Source organism: Talpa occidentalis, unplaced genomic scaffold, assembly GCF_014898055.3.
Source record: "Talpa occidentalis isolate TD23 unplaced genomic scaffold, MPIMG_talOcc4v2.1 talOcc4.12, whole genome shotgun sequence".
Lineage (NCBI taxonomy): Eukaryota > Metazoa > Chordata > Mammalia > Eulipotyphla > Talpidae > Talpa > Talpa occidentalis.
In genome coordinates, this window is record NW_023601212.1 from 35,665,800 (window position 1) to 35,684,506 (window position 18,707).

General features: G+C 36.3%; 1 long non-coding RNA gene across 3 annotated transcripts in view; it reads right to left on the reverse strand.

Moving 5' to 3' along the window:
• The window catches only part of LOC119239975 (uncharacterized), a 192,804-nt gene that overhangs the window by 119,971 nt on the left and 54,126 nt on the right, over nucleotides 1-18,707 (reverse strand). The gene's annotated exons all lie outside the window — the stretch shown is intronic.

The window sequence follows — 18,707 nt, forward strand, 5'->3', positions numbered from 1 at the left end:
CCAGAGCCAGAGCAGGGAGCAGAACATGCAGACTGACGAAACACACTGCTGAGGGGAGCAGCGGGCATGGCATGAGAGGTCTGCTGCACCATGTGGGACCCTTGCCAGCGGCGGGGGATCAAACCGGAACAGCAGAGGCTGCGGGCAGCTTTGCAGCCCGCACTCAACCGCTGCACCACTGGGGAGGCCCTACCAAATTCTTAAGTAGTGGATGGCGGCTTAAAAACAAACTTGTCTCTCTCTAAAGTCTTAGCTTTCCATGTGGTACATGCAGAGACAGATAAACCTTTGAGCTTTGGAAAAGACCACAGCAATGTGGTCAGAGAGCCAAATGCTCTATTGTAAAGTAAGATATTTTAACTTAAATTGGTCAAGACCATTGTCTTTTTCCATTCTGGATTTCCTTCATTATACTTTCAGCTGTCACTTTTGAATTCATTAAAAGTGATACCATGCAGGACCTCCCTGATGGGCTAGGGGTTAATGCAGTCACCTCTACAGCCTGAGTTCGATCCCCGGCCAGAAGCACATGGTGCAGCAGACATCTCCTGTCTCACCTGGTGTACCCCTCAGCAGTGTATTTCAGTGGATCCACCTGTTCTGCTCCCCACTCTGTCTCTGGAGAATCCTCTCACCCCACACCTCTGGCCTACACCCCAGTTCTATGAAAAAATTAAAATGTAATTTGAAAAATTAAGAAATATAGTGATTTCATGTAAATTTGAGAACTATTGTTCAACGTGGGAAGCATCCACATAGATTTCCCATATAAATGTATCCACCATTTTTCCCTTAGCTAGATTCAAACTGCCTGTGACCATATGGATACCACTTGGCATGAAGTATAGTGATAGAGGAAATGGCTAGAGAAGAAAAAGAAGAGACAGTGGTTTGAAATGATCATGGTTAAAGTACCTTGTATTTGCAGGATTAAAATAAAAGTAAGGGCCTCCCCGGTGGCGCAGTGGTTGAACACTGAGTTGCGAAGCTGCCCGCGACCTCTGCGGCACCGGTTCAAACCCCAGCTGTTCCCCGGCCACCAGAGGAGGGTCCCACCTGGCGCGCAGACCTCTCCTGCCGCCCGCTGCTCCCCTCAGCAGTGTACTTCGGTCCTTCTGCCTCCTCTGCTCCCCGCTCTGGCTCTAGTGAATTCTCTCACCCTCCCGTATTTCTGACTGTACCCAGTGCATGTTTAAACAAAAACAAACAAACAAACAAACAGATAAATAAATAAAACATGCCTCTATTAAATAAATAAATAAATAAAATAAAAGTAACTTAACACAGTATTATCATCCTTCCCCAGATTTTTAAAAGGGCTTTTGTACCTCTTGTCTCTGTAATCAGTATAAAGGCAAATTTCAATTAATTATGCTGAAAGTAAGGTGAAATAGACTAAATTTTTCTTTAAGTGATATTACAAAATTTTTGTCCCAGGAAGAAGTAATAAAAAAATAGACAGCCAAAAATGTAGAATTGAAAGTAATGCACAATTATGCTAGGTGGTTAAGGAAAAAAATACTATTTTATTTTTTTATTTCTATAAGATTTTTAATCTTTTTAAAATTTATAACTTATTTGTTTTTATTCTGCATATTCACTTTCCTGATTCTGTGTTTGTGGTTGTATCAATCCAATACTTGAAGTCCTCTTGCTAGTCCAATACACTGCTACTCTCATGCATTTATTATCGGAGGTTAACCTGTCATATGTAGTTGTAGAGGTCTCAGAATATCCTTATACTTTCTAACCATTATCCATCAGAGCAAAAAGTGTTTATACAGTGAATGCATGTGTATGTGTGTCCCTATGCCGGCTATAAATATGTGAGAATTGAAAGGTATACCTGTAGGCTGTCAATCTGAGGTAGGTATCAGAAATGTATCCCGTACCAACATGTTATATCATTTTGAGACTTTACATTGTCAGAATAAAAAACTTTGTTCTGAGTATACAATTCTTGGTAACTCTGAGCCAAGCATTTAAGTAGTGGAGGAAAAATTGAATTGAACATGATAACTCTTCATAAGTTCTCTGGAGCAAGATTGAATGTTCAACGTCCTGCCTCAAGGGCTTAGTTTGATTTATATAAAAGCTCTTATATCTATCCTGTGGGATTTCAGGTCTATTTTGCTGAATTTGTCCTGAAAAGACTGTAAGTGCGCAGTATCCAGGAGTTGCAGTGATTAATATTCTGTAGAAGATGGCTCCTTTTAAATCATACGCTATGTTACAAATGTTTAATACTCCAAAAATAATATGATCTTTCATATAATAATTTTGAAGGTCGTTCTGACTGTTTTAATCTTCTCTACTGGAAACTATTAAATAGGTTTAATTAATAGGAAAAGTTCAAAATAAGCTGTATTGAGAAAAATCTATTTAAAGATTTACCTGATAAAATTTTACTATCAAAATGCCCCTTGAAAATTGACTTCATAATGATACTCCCTGATTTATGTAGTGTATCCTCTTTCAAAATCTCAGACATAAGGCTGCCTTTGAAATATTAGAGCACTGTAGATTTAGTTGGAGTCTAAAATCAAAGAAAACTCCACTTGCTCCATTATGAGTTAGAAGAGCATATAAATGGATACCTTGTAGTTGCTCAACTGCTTTTAATAAGTTATTTGGCTAGGAATGTGATATTTGTCAAAACTCTATGCTGCTACAATTATGAATGATATAATGGAACACACACACACACAAGCACTAAAGAAAATACCTTAATATGTTTGGTACACCATTTATCCCAGAGATTGGTCCTAATAGATAAGAGAACCCCTGATTCTCATTGAAAAGGAAAACCCAATTTTTGCTTGAATACACTGAGAGCAAAGCATGGAAAGCACAAACATCCACATGTACCACACAGTGTGTGCAAAGTCCACACAAGTAAGAGGATTCTTGCTTTGGAAATAGTAAACTTTTTTGGGTTACTCTTTCAACATACAATTTAAATCTTGAAAGGGTAAGACCCTATGCCTCTCCCCAATATATTTGTAGAGTCTCATATTTGGTAGAGTCTCAATAAGCCTCCATAATATAGATGAAGGAAATCAAAATTAAAAGTCTAAACAGCACAAGTCCAACAGAACTTTGCTTATCCAAATTTTTTATTTTAAATTTTAAGCAAAGATCCACTAATCAGCTATTCTCTGAAATTAACATTTGAGCAATTATCTCCCTAAATATACTGTTATTGAGCTCACTTGTTTCAATCAGATTTATCAGAACACCATTACAGACAATATCAAGTTATTTGAGAAAACACAAGCTCTACACTGTCAATGAACATTCCTTGACCTAACAGTCTAATAATTAACACCAGAAGGGTTTAAAGGATTCATCCTCACTATAAATAAGTTGCTGATGTGGGGCTAACATATACTTCTAGGAATAGAATTTATAATCTGTGCACCTTGGATGTGGAAGCACTCACCCTTACAGAATCCCAGTTATTGAAAGTTTGGAGTCTTTTTCCAGCACTTCCCACTGATATATTGAACATATCCTGTTAGCTTTCCAGCATCAGTAGTAATGTTGATTTTGAATAAAGCACTGGAATTAAACTAAGCCAGAAGGTGATGGGGATTGGTTTCTTATCATATTCGATCCATATCCCTGCTTACCAATAATTGTTTTTGATATGGATAGTACTTTTATTCATAATTGCTAAAATTTGGAAACAAACAAGCTGTCCCTTGACAGGTGAATGAATAAAGAAATTCTGCCACATCCATAGAACAGAATAGTATCTTGTAATTAAAAATAAATGAGCTAAGTCACTCACTCACACACAAAGACACATACATACACACACAGAAGAAACAAGTGCATATTACTAAGTCCATTTGAAAAAGGTTACATAACATATAATTCCAACTGCATCATATTTTTGAAAAGGCAAAAGAAGACAAAAAAGATCACTGACTACTTGGAGTATGAGGCAGGAAAGGATGAACAAGAAGAGCATGAAGGATTATTTTTTGCCAGTGTTTTAATTTTTATTTTAATTATTTTTAATTTTTTACATCACTGTTCATTTTAAACAGTATTTGCTTCCCCCCTGCCACTCAGGTGTAGTCTCCATAGAGTTACCTTTACCAATGCAACCCATGCACCATCACCTCAGTCCCCTGTGCTCCTCCCTCCCTTCCTCTAATCCCTCTCCCTCCCCTTCTGCTGCAGTATGTCTCTGATACAAATAAAATTATAAAACACTTTTAAAAGAAATAGAAGACACAAAGAAATGGAGAGACATCCCCTGCTCATGGATTGGAAGAATTAACATTATTAAAATGGCCATCCTACCAAAAGCAATATACAGATTCAATGCTATTCCAATAATAATCTCAATGACATTCTTCAAAGAAATAGAACAAATACTAATGAAATTCATATGGGACCACAAAAAAAAAAAAAAAAAAAAAAAAAAACAAAAACACGATTAGCCAAAGCCCTTCTGATGAAAACAAAGGAGAAAGGAAGTATCATACTTTAAGACTTCAAGCTATACTACAAAGCCATAATTAAAACATTCAGCATTGGAGCAAAACAGACACACTGACCCATGGAACTGAACAGAGAGGCCAGAAATAATGCCACACTTATACGGACAACTGATCTTTGATGAAGGAGCAAAGAATATGTAATGGAACAGAGACAGGTTGTTCAATAAATGGTGCTGGGAAAACTGGACCACCACATGCAAAAAAAAAAAAAAAATGAAACTAGACCACTACCTCTCACCATGCACAAAGAGCATGGAGGATTTTTAAGGCAGTGAAATTATTTTGTGTAATAGCATAATGGTAGATGGGGAAAAGTATATCTTCCATCCTCTCTCTTCTCTTGTATACCATATAATGTTTTCCTAAACAGAATACCCAATTACAAATTTATCCTTTTCTACAGGAAAAGACAGACAATAAATACTATCTAGTTTGTCACATTAATAATATAACTTTGGGTTCCTTCCATATCAAAATGTAAAGAGCATGCTCACATTCTTAGAGAGTCATATAGCATTAAATCATAGAGTTTATTCCACAATTGATTTCATCAAGCCCTATAACAAATATGGCTTTCCCTAATATTCTGTTTTTCAAAGTTCATATCCCTTATATATTGCAAAATCTGATCATCTTTGAAAATAATATTTTCATATGATATTTATGCCAATACTTAGTTGGTTACAAAATCTTCTTTACTGATAAGAAGCATCACTTGTATCTCTGTGCTCCCAATGGTCATGTTTGCTAACATACTACTGCATTTTTTTTAAGATTTATTTATTTTTATACAAGAACTGGGGTACAGGCTGGATGTGCAGGAGGGTGAGAGGATTCACCAGAGACAGAGTGGGGAACAGAACAGGTAGACTGACAAATACACTGCTGAGGGGAGCAGCAGGCGAGACAGGAGAGGTCTGCTTCTCCATGTGGGATTCTTGCAGGCTGGCTAGGATCAAACCCGTGCTGCAGAGGCTGCGGACAGCTTCACAGTGTGGCGCTCAATCGCCTGCACCACCAGGTAGGCCCAACTACTACTGCATTTTTGATAACACACTTGGGGTTTACTATTCTTTCACAATGTCTTATGTTTTGACTTTGATTTTAGTGAAATTGTGAATATAATTTTATAATTAAATGTTCTATGCTGGTGACAGTGAAAATCTGTAAAGAATGAGTAACTTGTTAATTAACAGTTTTTGTGTTTACTCTGAGACAAGGAGGGGCAAGAACTAAGGAAAGAAAAATACATGGCATGGGATAAAATATGATGGTAGTTACTATGTGTTGACTGCATAATAAAACAAAAAGATGTGACCTATACCAGCAACAGGTATATTGGTCATGAGACTACATTGAAGAGAGCACAGACAACTGAACAAGGAAAGTATATGGGGGTCTTTTAGAGGGTTGGCTCCAAAGTAGTCAGAAGGACTGTGGTGATATTTGTTTGAAAACCTCTTGTGTAAAAACTACTTTGATAAGTTTCCTAAAATAATACCTATTATGAAAAATGAACTCTTGAACAGATGTATTATATATATAATTTTATATATATATATATATAAAACATGGCATTGGTGCTAACTTCCTAGATATCTCTTAATGATAACTGAGGACACCAAAAGGCAATAAAGAAGGAAAATCCAGTCAACTCTTTTTGATTTGTCAAAAGCTTTAGAAACACAAAGAGTACACAGGCAAGGACTGGAAAGCTCAATGCAAGTATTTGGATTGTATATGTATTTGAAAAGTGTATGTGCATTATTATACAAAATAAGAACGAGTATAACCAGAGTGAGATTTCTCTTGGTCAATTTTGTACCGGATATGTGAATTCTGTGCAACTCTGTATGACCAGATAAAAACTTTAAAATGTTGTTATTTGTGTGACCTCTGTAGCAAGTCCATTACACTCCAAGAAGGGCAAGTATAAGTACCTTTTAACGTGAAAGGTTACTGAAATTAACAGAAGTCAAAGAACCTATTATTTTCTAAAAGCATTCAGTTTGTAGGACACCACTTATGTGAGTGCTGAAGTTTGGAATTATGTCAATACATCAGCATTGACTAATGGTGGGCATGACCACCAGGCTAGCAAGGATATATGAAAAGTCATGCTGATAAAGATTTTAAATGATCCTTTTGTATTTGATAAGATATCAAATCTCATTACTCAGACTAGTGTTTATCAGCCAACAATAAACTAGTTAGTTAAAAATAAAATATATCTGTTATATTTGAAATTGGGTAATGTTAAAGTTGTTCACAAAAGATGGTGAAGAAATGTTTGATCACTTAGTTGCTTTTCTTGAACAACATGCATTTATCAGTGAGCCAAAGATAACAGTGGATTACATATTTAAACAAAAACTTCTTAGACAGAAATTCATGGTAATGACACAGAAGCCACCAGAAGAAATTTCTGATCAAGCCAATCTCAATGACAACTAATAAGTTCTGGTATAATTTTGACACTTGAGAAATTTGCTTCTAATGCATCCTCAGACATCCAACTTCAATCTAGCTCCAATGCCACTCTAACTTATCTACATTCTCAACACAAATGCATATTCAGAGTATGTATATGAGGAGGTATTATGTTTAGAATGGAGTTTTGTTGAATATTATTGATAGAAAGCAGCAGTCTAATCAATATAGAAACGTCTACATTGACATTTTCAAAAAGTGATCACTAGAACCAATAGCATTAGCATCATTTAATTACTTGATTAAAAATATAAATTACAGGGTTTTAACCCAGACCTGCTGAATCATGCAGCATGAAGATAGGATCCAGGGACTTTGCAAGCCCTAGTTCCACATTTATCCTATTATTGAAAAAAGAACCATATGAAACTATAATACTATTTACATACTTGTTAATGCCATTTGGCACTTAATGTAAATATACATATATTTCACTGGAGAAGTAGTAATGATTTAGATATGGATCTGTTCCAGATCCTATTGGGTTTGCTATATAACAGATGATACTTGCAAGTGATGTTCTAATAAAATCAAGCACAAAAGCTGTATTCCATAACACATTTATCCCAAGTATTTGGGATGAGAAATTGGGAACGTGTTTCAGTAATACAGCAATGAATCATATTTTCATAAACATCCTGGTACACTTTTGGGAATTCTCAGAAGTAGAATTGTGGGGTCAAAGGGTACACATTTTTTTTTTTTAATATAATGGCTAACTTACCTACACAGAGCTTAAACCTATTTACCTTCTCACTTGTAATGCAATCAATATAGATAAAGGCCTATTTCCATATATTCTTAATTATAATAAATGGTTCAGTGTCTGATAGGTAAATGATATCTCATTAATTTTCATTTCATTTTTCTTACTATGATTGTAGCTGATCATCGTTCCTATAGTAATATTCATAATATTTGTGACCTTTACCCAATTTCATACTGGGTGTGTATCAGAGATATGCAAATGCTTATATTAAAAAGATCATAATTTACTTGACTTAACTTGATATTTGAATTTTTGTCTTACAAAATGTTTTGATATTTTTTAATTGAGGTAGCACTGGCTTATAACACTGTTTATGATTTAGATATAGGATCACACACTTCAGGTATATGTTACCACACTTCACCTACCTACAAGACACTGGAATTTCTCCACCATTTACACTATTAAATTGACCAGGTTTATTTTTAATCTTTATATTTATTTTGTGTTATAGCTAGCAAACCTTCCTAACACAGAGGTTAGGTGATTTTTATTGTCTTATGCTTCCATGTAAATATGTTATGTGCTGAATATTTTCTAACATATAATCCCAAACACTTGGGATAAGCGTGTTAAACTTTCATTATGATATTGAAAGAGTTCTAATTTTAAAACAGCCTTGGTTCTGGAAGAAGTTCCATATGATATGTATTTTATTATTTTCTTCTCCTGGGTTTTTAATTCTAATACATTAGGATTTAGCTTTGATATTCATAAATGGAATTAATATTCTTATTTTGTGAATTCTTTCTTGGGCTTTACCATGAGTATACTGTTACCTTCAGAGAATAATTTAAGTTATACTTCTTTTTCTATGCATTATAGCAGTGTGACTAGCACTGCAATTAGGTACTCTAAAGATGTGGAAAAATTCCTGTTTTTTGTTATTAGTCTTTGCAATAGAACCATAAGGCAACCAGTATCATGCATTATTTTCCCTAATTTTGAGCTGTGAATCAAATAACATAGACTAATCTGTATTTATTTTATTAAATATGATATTTGGGGAAACTCCATGTTTTTACATTCAACAGTAGTTTATTCATTTACATTACTGTGATTTCCCATTATATGAATATATCATTGTTGCTGGATAGTTCTAATCTGAGCTATTATATTGTACTACTGTATTTCTGATATGGGCTAGTACAAATAATAATGCTACTAATATTATTTTCTTTTAATGTATACCTCATTTATTCTTGTGCTTGCTCACTCAATTTTTGTCCGTTATAATTTTTGTTGGTTCTATACTTGAATGTGAAATAGAACATCACTATTTCAGTTTCATCTTGGAACAGAAGAACATGAGGATTCTGTTTACTCTGCATACTGCCAATTTCACATAGCCTTTATATGTTTAACCATTTAATGTTGTTTGTGTGTGTGTGTTTGTGTGTGGTATTGTATGGTGGTTTTAATTAACATTTTCCTGAATGAGAGTGAGCATCTCTTCACTTAATTACTGGCCATATAGCTAAACTGTTTTGTAGTGTGCCTGTTAGATATAGGATCACACATATAGATGCTGTAGGGATAGGACATGCTGTAGGGATAGGATGGCCACAGAACAGGTTTTCTCATCCGGCAGACCAGTAAATAAGGAGTCCTGGAGTCCTCGGTGGGTTTCTCAGGCTTTTATTGAGCTGTTACACATAGAGCAGCAACCAAGTACACAGCAGACGGGGGTGTGGGGATGGGGGGGGGGTGTTGGCCAGGAGGCCGCTTGGCCTCCAAGTCCTGGGCAAGTCTTTACTCTGGGCTTCTCTGGCTTCTTTTACCCCTCCTCTCTTCTGCCTCTCTCCTGCTTCTCTTGTTGACTATCTCAATATTCCTCCCATGGCCCAGAGAAGTAAACAAGATAGTTTGCAACAATGTAACAATTGAGGGTGCCCCATCAGTCAAGGCAATCCTAATGGGGGGAGGGCAGAAAAGCCTGAAAAACCGTTAACCCTACACATGCTCAATTTTTTTAAATTATTATTTTGTTATTTCCTTAATGATTTTTGAAAGTTTTTTTTTTTCAATATTTAGGATAAAAGACCATTATCAGGGCCTCTCCGGTGGCACAGCAGTTGAGCGCTGGGTTGCAAAGCTGCCCGCAGCCTCTGCAGTGCCGGTTCGATCCCTGGCTGCTCCCCGGCCACTGGAGGAGGGTCCCACATGGTGCGCAGACCTCTCCTGCTGCCCGCTGCTCCCCTCAGCAGTGTACTTGGGTCCTTCTGCCTGCTCTGCATCCCGCTCTGGCTCTGGTGAATTCTCTCACCCTCCCGCGCTTCTGCTGTACCCAGTGCTTGTATAAATAAATAAATATTAAAAATAAAAAAGGTTAATTTGACAGAATAGACCATCTTTGGGGAAAAAAAAAAGACAATTATCACTTATATGTGATAGAATTTTCTTGTCCAGTCCATGGATTGTATTTTTACTACTACTTTGAATTTACAAATTTCTTAATTTTTTAAAAGATTTATTTATTGATACAAGAACCGGGGTACAGGCTAGATGTGCAGGAGGGTGAAAGGATTCACCAGAGACAGAGTGGGGAACAGAACAGGCGGGCTGATGAAATACACTGCTGAGGGGGGCAGCGGGAGAGACAGAATGCCATGTGGGCATCTCCGCAACCGGCGGGGATTGAACCTGCAATGCAGAGGCTGCGGACAGCGTCACGGCACTGTGCTCAACCACCTGCACCAACAGGGAGGCCCAAATTCCTTAATTTTAATGTAGTTCAATTTATCAAACTACCATGTATAGATAGTGCTTTATTAATTCTCTAAAAATATCCCTATCTACCTCATCGTGTCACTAGTAAATACCATTGTCTAAAGAGTCATTATTTATCCTTTTATCTTACTAGCTATACATTCTTTGGTATCAACTTTGATTATTTGAATAATACAAAGTAGAAGTCATTTGTATTTAAAAATATGCAGAAATAGCCAATTAACCTCAAAATTAATCAAAAAATGTCACACTCACATTTTTTAGTTTCTTTTTTTTTTTGTAGAGGCATGTTTTTATTTATTTGTTTGTTTGTTTGTTTTTTGTTTATACAAGCACTGGGTACAGTCAGAAGCCCGGGAGGGTGAGAGAATTCACCAGAGCCAGAGCGGGGAGCAGAACAGGCAGAAGGACCGAAGTACACTGCTGAGGGGAGCAGCGGGCAGCAGGAGAGGTCTGCGCGCCATGTGGGACCCTCCTCCGGTGGCCGGGTTGCAGCCGGCAGATAGAACCCGCACCGCAGAGGCCGCGGGCAGCATCGCAACCCAGCGCTCAACCGCTGCGCCGCCGGGGAGGCCCACATTTTTTAGTTTCTAATTGTATCAAAAGTCAAGAATCCCAGCAAGACTGGATCTGTTTCTGGACTATCAATGTTATTCTGCTGTTTGTGAATCTGTCCTAGTCCTATAGTAGCTATACTTGATCTTTTACAAATCTTTAATCTGTTTAAACTTTAGAAATAATACTACTACAATTTTGATTAGAATTGCATTAAAAGGGCCTCCCTGGTGGTGCAGGCGGTTGAGCACCGTGCTGTGAAGCTGTCCGCAGCCTCTGCAGCACTGGTTTGATCCCAGCCAGCTGGGGAGGGTGTCCCATGTAGTGCAGCAGATCGCTCCTGTCTTGCCCGCTGCTCCGCTGGGCAGTATATTTCGTCGGTCTGCCTGTTCTGTTCCCCACTCTGTCTCTGTTGAATCCTCTCACCCTCCCATGCATCTGGACTGTACCCTGGTTCTTGTATAAATAAATAAATCTTAAAAAAAAAAAAAGAATTTCATTAAAAGTAGAGTTCAATTTTAGGAGACTTTCCATATTCATACTATACATTATTTTAAATATCTACCTGATATATTAAGTGACTAAGGGCTTTTCTAAATGTTCTTAAAATAATTTTTTTCATGCATACCTTAATGTAGGATAAATGGTTTTCAGGCTTTTCTGTCCTCCCATTAGGATTGCCCTGCCTGATTGGATACCTGCATTTGTTACATTGTTGCAAGCTATTTTATTTACTTCTGTGGGCCATGGGAGGAGTATTGAAACAGTCACCAAGAACAGAAGCAGAAGCAGGCGAGAGGCAGCAGAAGGGGAGAAAGAAGTCCAGAGTGAAGACTTGTCCCGGGCGTGGAGGCCTAATGGCCTCCTGCCCACCCCCACACTTGACGTGTACTTGGTCGATGCTCTACTAAAGATAGAGCTTCCATATGATCCAGCAATTCCACTCCTAGGTATTTACCCAAAGGACACAGAAACATTAATTCCAAAGAGCACCTGCACCCCTATGTTTATAGCAGCAATATTTACAATAGCTAAGCTTTGGAAACAACCCAAATGCCCAAAAATAGATGACTGGATCAAAAAGATGTGGTACTTATACACAATGGAATATTACTCAGCATTCAAAAAAGATAAACACATGCAATTTGCAGCAACATGGATGGCGCTGGAAGGGATCATGCTCAGCGAAATAAGTCAGAAAGAAAAAGAAAAATACCGGATGGTCTCACTCATAGCAGGAATCTAGAAAATCTAAATAAGGCACCAGGAAAAATAATAACTATAAGAAAGAAAAAATCAAAATCAACAACTATGAACCAGAGACACACTATGTGGGGGGGCGGGGAAAGAAGAGATTGGGGTCAAAATAAGGGGGTTGCAATTGTATGGGGAATATAAAAATAAAATTATAAAAAGATTATAAAATTTCCCTAATAAACTTTAAATTTCAATGAGTCTTTAAAATTCACTTTACATCTATAACAATAAAATTTATTATAAAAAAAAATTCACTTTACATCATTGCTCATTTTATAATGTAAATTATATTTTAAAGGCTCATTGAAATTTAAAGTTCATTAAATAAAAAAAATTGCCAAAAAATAAAATATAATTTAAATACTAAAAATACAAAACAAAACAAAAACCTGAAAAAGCCATCGAGGACTCCAAGACTTCTCCTTTACCTGACCCATCTGCTGGGATCATAGATGTCCTGCTCAGTGGACATCCTGCCGCTACACTTAACTATACATAAAATTTATAATCAGGTGTTTAACATTTTTGATATTATTTGAAATGGAATCTCTTACTGATAAATTTTATTTTCTTTCCTCCTTTTTCTTGTATATTATACTTTGTATGTATTGAAACTGTACACAGCCACTTCTAAGTTGATGAGCTTTTTCTATTGAAAATGTTTTATCAGCATTAAAATTTCAGGATGGCACTATTTGTCTTATGACAGTACCATATTATAAATTAAATTGGCTTTTGGTAGAACAGACAAAAAAGCTACCATGACTTTTTACCTTTTATTCCCCTTAAGAATATTTATAATATTTTATATCAAAATATGCTTATAAAAGGATACAGGTTGTCATCAATAAAAAAATATACTGATTAACTCCAGGCAAATAAATAGTCCTTATGCCACGATCACTTACTATTATGTTAGCTGAGAAACCCAGTGAATTTTACTCTGGAACGACAGAGCAGTCGAGTGTCAGGTCAAGAATTTTATATGAGTCACAATTAAGCACCAACATCCAGCCTATGTCTTATAGTTGGGGAGTACAGCAATAATAATGGAGTTCTAGGAGAGGGAAATGATTCAGAGTCCTGCTGAGGAAAGATGCCTTGCAGCAAATTCACAAAATCTGAACAAAGACTAAAGGAACAGAAAATGGCAAATTGATTCACATTTCAAAAACTCAAAAATAAGCAAAAGGTCAGGCTTAGTCATCTTAAATGTTCCTGGAGAGCTAAAGAGAGCCTATTGAGCAATGATTTTTTTTTTCCAAAGCAGCCAACATTTCTTCCAAAAGTGAGATACAATTTTCCCTAGATATGAAAAAAAAAGATTTTTTTTTTATCTACTTGTATTAGATGTCCAAGTATGAAACAATTTTACTGTGCAAAAATTGTTTTTTCTGCAATCAGTAAAACATATATGATATTTCATGGGGGAAAATTACAGGAAAATTCTGAATTGTCATGTCATTTTGGACACAGTACATGAATCATACAGCTTCTGTATTCAGGACTGAGCTAGAAGCTACATCAAGACAACTCCTGGGAACTTTCCTCTCCTATGTGTTAGCAGGAACAATGGGAGAAAGGAAAAACTGCCTAGGGTTGAAGGGACCTTAATTTTAGTTTCAGCCCCACTCTGCCAACAATTTTGTAACTTTGTACTCTAGTTTTCTCATCTGCAAACTGAAGTGATTGGAAGTAGCCATCTCTAAGATGAATTTAATTGCCACAGTGTCTCATTCTGTTGAGATTTTTGCTCCAGAATGAAAACAGCTTTCAAAAATATGTACAAATTTGGATGTTTGAGAATTTTACCTTAACTTTAGCAAGCCCCTAATATTAAGTTCAGGCCTTCCTGGGGAACCTTGGAAAACCAATCCCCTTCAGCTTCAATGCTCCTGGTCTGTCCTTTTTAAGTCATCTCTACCACCAGATGCCTGCAGGGCTCTCTTAGCTCTTGGAGGTCTTTGTTTTGATGTCACAGAGGACTTCTCTCCAACATAAAATCTAAAACACTTGCAAATACTCTAGTGTCTTCTAGAGTAATTTTTCCTTCATAAATCTTATCACCAACTGATATTGTAAATATTTATTTTTTATTTCAGTTTCCCATTAGAAAGTAGGATCCCTAAGTGTAAGTATGGTGTTTTATTCACTGTTGTAACTAATGTCTGGCACATTGCTACTTATTTCAACTCAATTTCCTTTTGATCTCAGTCTCCATGTTTGATACTCTGGTTGCCTTAGTTTTACAGTCAGATGTTAAGAGTTTGTTATTGCCTTTGTTTTGACTGGCACTTTGTAAACTATTGAGACTACTTCTTTACTTTTATGTACAAATAAAATCACTAAGACCATTCATGATGAAATAAAATTGAGCACCTAGGGATTCTAAGCACTATGGTTACTTCCTCCTTTCCTCTTTCCACTCACCCAGTTGCCCATTTAAATGACTTGTTTATGAACTAACTTTTGGCTTTGACATTTTGTACACTCAGTTTTATATGTGTATCTCCAGTAACAATCATGGAATTTTTTACATAGCAGGCAATAAATGTGTTTTCAATCAAAAGAAAAAATAAACATTCTGCAGAATTAAAGTTTTCCATTCTGATAAATTGCATATAGTGACTTAAGTCTTAACTTAATGGAACAAAACAAGGACAATAGAAATGCTATTAGAGAAAACTGCCTAGTTAAGTATGTTTTAACAATTTTGCATTTGTACAGGTAGAGGTATTTGGAAAAACAGTTCATTCTTATGCTGAACAATTTTCAGTATTTTTCCATCCCATGAGAAAATGCTTATTATAGCTCTAAAATCTTTAATCTCCAGACTCCCTCTATGTCTTTCAGTTTCTGATGTGCATGATGGTTTCCATCAATTTGGCACCTTCTTTTATTTGGTATTTGAGTCTAGAATGCTAGACCCTTCCACATACAATGCTGTTGCTGTTTGCTTAAATATCTCTTTATTTTTCAAGTCGGCAGTGGTTTTTGGTCTGTGTGATAACTCTAAACTAAGCCTCATATATTTGGACCTTTCATTCTTGTTGAATGTTTTAAAGAAGGCTTTATTCATGTCTCTTCATTCAATCTGCTGAAGGTCATATTCCACTGTATACTGTCATTGTTACCTGGACATCTCTCTGCTGTCATTTGCCATAATCTTAAGCAACCAACAACACTGGTCAATTTTATCTTACTAGTTCCAAGTCTTGGCCCCAGAGCAATGTTGGCAAACTTTGCCAATTAAGGATGTGAGACATCAGTGGTACCTTCCTTCAGTCCTAGCGAACAATTTGTAATTTAAAATGTGTAATTGAATTTAATATTGCCCACTTTAGAGTCCATTTTGTTAGCTTAGGATCAGCTATTTGATGAAAAGAGCTAATTTTGTTTTTTCAAAGCAAAGTAACACATTCCAACTTTTTCTTTTCTTTTCTTTTCTTTTTTTTTCTCTCATTAGCTACCTGCAATGGTCTAGAACCAATAAAGACGTCTTACTGTTTACAGGATTAATTCCAAGGCTGACTGTCATATCTCACCCTCATTATTGTGTTCAGGTTTCATTTCTATTCAACTGCCACACTTCTTCTAAGTATGGCCACTTTGTGCTACCAGTCTTTATCTACTACTCCCAAACTGCATCATTTACATCATTCATACATATTCTATTCCAAAGAGGAATGAGTAATTCTCATCTACTCTAACACAGTATTTGAGGTACAATTCATAACCCACCACTGCCCTGAACCACCCTGTTCTAACTGGATTATAAGTCAATTTGTTTACTAATAATATCTTACAACCCAATTTTATCTGTGTTGGCTTCCTCATAACATTAGGCTATTTTCTTCCTATTGCTTATCTATCCATTTGAAGGTGTAAACTAAGAATTGGAATGTTATGTCCTTATTATCTGTGGGGACACTGACTCTAAAATAAAGCCTGCCATCAAATTACATAGCTGAGGATTACTGTGCAAGTTTCGCAGCTGTGCATTAATCCATGGCAAAAATCCATGGAGAACCAATCAGCACAAGCTAGAGATTATGTCTATATTAAGCTCTCAATCATCAGCCTTGCTTATATCTCTTGAAACACAAATGGATCACTCTGCCTAAAAACCAATTCAGGGAATAAATTATTTATTAGAAAGTAAATACATTTTTTTTGCAATAAATCCAAGTGAAAACCACATTAATCCCTAAAGTGCTTTTTACTTTTTCTTCTCAACTGATTTACAATAAACAAGCAAAGATGTCAGACTTTATTTCCTAGGCTGCCATTCATCAGAAATGCAGTTTTAGAGGTCAGAGACAGAAAGAAAACAGCCATCGCAGAATCAGTTCTTCCGCCAAGGACCTGAGCACAGAGCTGTTGATTCTGACCCCAGGAATGGAAAATGAAAATTTTCTATAACGTGAAAGACTCTTCAGTATGTTCCTAATACTGGAAATAAGGCATATCTAAGGTTGCTGAGTTACCGAACACTGAGCAGATTGCTGGTGTTATCTAACTAAATAAACAAATTAATAATCCATAAAATTAAATATTTTTATGGAATATATGTAGTGGATAAGGAACAAAGTTTCTCAAACTGGGGATTAAACAGTGATTTGAAAAAAATACTATATGTTTGTGAATATGTGGCAAGAATTAGATGTTAGTTTAACGACTACATCAAAGAGCTGATAAAAATAAAAATCTGTATTTACAAGCTATATAGTTTCAAAAGTTGTTTTTGCATAGACATAAAAATACCTGGGATTAAAAAAAACAACTACAGTTTATTTTTTTTTATTTTTATTTTTTTCATAGACTTCAATTTTTAGTTTTTTTATTTTTTTTAATTTTATTTTTATATTCCCCATACAATTACAACCCCCTTACTTTTACCCCAAGCCCTCCTTTCCCTTCCCCCCACCCCCCATAGAGTGTCTCTGGTTCATAGTTGTTTGTTGATTTTGATATTTTCTTTCTTATAGTTATTCTTTTTCCTGGTCCCTTATTTAAGTTTTCTAGATTCTTAACACAGCCCTGTCAATTTTAACATGATGAGTAAAATATAGGCCAGTATTCATTGATTGGTGAACCAAAAAGTTCAAATCAAACTTGAATTCAGGACAAAAGAAATAAGTTATTAAGGACTCAAACAATGTCCACAAATTTCATTTTTTCTCTCTGCCTCTACCATTGTTTTTTGATTTTTAGTTTTATTATTGAAGAGGCTCTTTTTCTCACATGAGGGTTGTTGCTGCTCCAAAATAGCATTGTTAGAACTCTGTGTTCAGTTTGTTGGCACTGATTGGGCCACTTGAGGAAGTTTTAACCAATTACTGTGATCTCATAGAAGGAATGAACAGCATGACTTAGTCTTCAGTTCTCACTGCTTCTAGGAATGACTTAAATTTAGCTTCATCAATATACATGGACTAAATGACTGGGACCCAAAAGCAAAAATAAATGCTAATATCAGAAAAACATACAATGTAGTCTAACTGGCAATAATAATAATAATAAAATAACTTCAGGGAAAACTAAATTATTCAAATATAATAAACATCTTAAATGATCTCAAGTAAATTTCATCTTATAAAAATTAGCTCTAAAATTTTCAGTATAACTCTCCAAATGAGTAAATCATATCTAAATGGAAACATTGTTCATGAAAGAGTAAGCGTGAGGGAACTCTTGGTGGTGCAGGGGTTAATGTCTCAGTGCTCTGAAGTTATCGCCACTCACTGAGACATGAGTTCAGACCCAGGGAGCTGACCCACATGGCACAGCAGACCTTTCCTGTCTTGCCCATTGCTTCTCTTAGCAGCGTATTCCATTAGATCTGCCTGCTCTCCTCCGACTTTGTCCCTGGTGAATCCTCTTATCCCATGCATCTCTGGCCTACACCCCAGTTCTTGTATACATACACAAATAAAAATACATATTAAAAAAAAGGAAGAGTAAGCCTGAATGATGATCCCTAAAAATAAACTGAATATAAAGGCTATTGAAAAACTCAGAATATTTCTTCTACCTATTGCTGAAGTCTATATAACTTTAGTAATTTATACCAGAGCTTGCCTTAATAATTTTTTTTTTTTTAAAGATTTATTTATTTATTTATACAAGCACTGGGTACAGTCAGAAGCGCGGGAGGGTGAGAGAATTCACCAGAGTCAGAGCGGGGAGCAGAGCAGGCAGAAGGACCGAAGAACACTGCTGAGGGGAGCAGCGGGCGCCAGGAGAGGTCTGCGCGCCATGTGGGACCCTCCTCAGGTGGCCGGGGAGCAGCCGGGATCGAACCGGCGCTGCAGAGGCTGCGGGCAGCTTCGCAACCCAGCACTCAATCGCTGCGCCACCGGGGAGGCCCTGCCTTAATAATTTTTAAGAAA